A 2,500-nucleotide genomic window follows, 5' to 3' on the forward strand; every position below is an offset into this window, starting at 1 on the left:
TTGAGAAATCCATAAGTGTCCCTACCTACTTTGCGCCGAAGCAATACGAATCAAAAAGAACTACGAATGGGGACTTAGAATAATTTTTCATTTTTCCCAACTTTGAAAATAATCACTTGAAAAAAATCTTAGAATCCAAAGAATAGTATACTTGATCGTCCTACAAGTCGAAAATTGGAAAAATAAGTGATATTTTTGCTTGATGCTATTTTTGTCGGTATGCAAAATCGTTGTCAAGATTCTCAAACCTTAAAATCAGGCCAGCCGGCAATTGGCGGGTGAAAATTTCAATCAATTCCCATTCCTCACATCAAACTATGCATATAACAATAGCTTTTATGCTGAATGACGGCTATCCGGCTGTCCCTATCCAAAAATTGAGAAATCCATAAGTGTCCCTACCTACTTTGCGCCGAAGCAATACGAATCAAAAAGAACTACGAATGGGGACTTAGAATAATTTTTCATTTTTCCCAACTTTGAAAATAATCACTTGAAAAAAATCTTAGAATCCAAAGAATAGTATACTTGATCGTCCTACAAGTCGAAAATTAGAAAAATAAGTGATATTTTTGCTTGATGCTATTTTTGTTGGTATGCAAAAATAGCATCACAGAATTTTTAATTGAAAAAAATTATATTCATGTATAATTGAATGCATAAAATTAAACTAAATTCTATATAACTAATTTATAATTTATCAGGTAACCGATATTATTAATTTTTAGTGATGACTTGAAAAGTTGATGCTATTTTTGTTGGTATGCAAAAATAGCATCACAGAATTTTTAATTGTAAAAAATATATATTCATATATAATTGAATGCATAAAATTAAACTAAATTCTATATAACTAATTTATAATTTACCAAGTAACCGATATTATTAATTTTTATTGATGACTTGAAACGTTGATCCTATTTTTGTTGGTATGCAAAAATAGCATCACAGAATTTTTAATTAAAAAAAATATATATTCATATATAATTGAATGCATAAAATTAAACTAGATTCCATACAACTATTTTATAGTTTATCAAGTAACCGATATTATTAATTTTCAATGATGTCTTGGAACGTTGATGCTATTTTTGTTGGTATGCAAAAATAGCATCACAGAATTTTTAAATGAAAAAAATTATATTCATATATAATTGAATGCATAAAATTAAACTAAATTCTATACAACTAATTTATATTTTATCAAGTAACCGACATTATTAATTTTCAATGGTGTCTTGGAACGTTGATCCTATTTTTGTTGGTATGCAAAAATAGCATCACAGAATTTTTAATTAAAAAAAATATATATTCATATATAATTGAATCCATAAAATTAAACTAAATTCTATACAACTATTTTATAGTTTATCAAGTAACCGATATTATTAATTTTCAATGATGTCTTGGAACGTTGATGCTATTTTTGTTGGTATGCAAAAATAGCATCACAGAATTTTTAATTGAAAAAAATATATATTCAGATATAATTGAATGCATAAAATTAAACTAAATTCTATACAACTAATTTATATTTTATCAAGTAACCGATATTATTAATTTTCAATGATGTCTTGGATCGTTGATGCTATTTTTGTTGGTATGCAAAAATAGCATCACAGAATTTTTCATTGAAAAAAATATATATTCATATATAATTGAATGCCTAAAATAAAAATAAATTCTATGTAACTAATTTATAATTTATCAAGTAACCGATATTATTAATTTTCAATGATGTCTTGGAACGTTGATCCTATTTTTGTTGGTATGCAAAAATAGCATCACAGAATTTTTAATTAAAAAAAATATATATTCATATATAATTGAATGCATAAAATTAAACTAGATTCCATACAACTATTTTATAGTTTATCAAGTAACCGATATTATTAATTTTCAATGATGTCTTGGAACGTTGATGCTATTTTTGTTGGTATGCAAAAATAGCATCACAGAATTTTTAATTGAAAAAAATTATATTCATATATAATTGAATGCATAAAATTAAACTAAATTCTATACAACTAATTTATATTTTATCAAGTAACCGATATTATTAATTTTCAATAGTGTCTTGGAACGTTGATCCTATTTTTGTTGGTATGCAAAAATAGCATCACAGAATTTTTAATTAAAAAAAATATATATTCATATATAATTGAATCCATAAAATTAAACTAAATTCTATACAACTATTTTATAGTTTATCAAGTAACCGATATTATTAATTTTCAATGATGTCTTGGAACGTTGATGCTATTTTTGTTGGTATGCAAAAATAGCATCACAGAATTTTTAATTGAAAAAAATATATATTCAAATATAATTGAATGCATAAAATTAAACTAAATTCTATACAACTTATTTATATTTTATCAAGTAACCGATATTATTAATTTTCAATGATGTCTTGGAACGTTGATGCTATTTTTGTTGGTATGCAAAAATAGCATCACAGAATTTTTCATTGAAAAAAATATATATTCATATATAATTG

The sequence above is a fragment of the Diachasmimorpha longicaudata genome, unplaced genomic scaffold (genome assembly GCF_034640455.1).
Source record: "Diachasmimorpha longicaudata isolate KC_UGA_2023 unplaced genomic scaffold, iyDiaLong2 ctg00000337.1, whole genome shotgun sequence".
Taxonomy (NCBI): domain Eukaryota; kingdom Metazoa; phylum Arthropoda; class Insecta; order Hymenoptera; family Braconidae; genus Diachasmimorpha; species Diachasmimorpha longicaudata.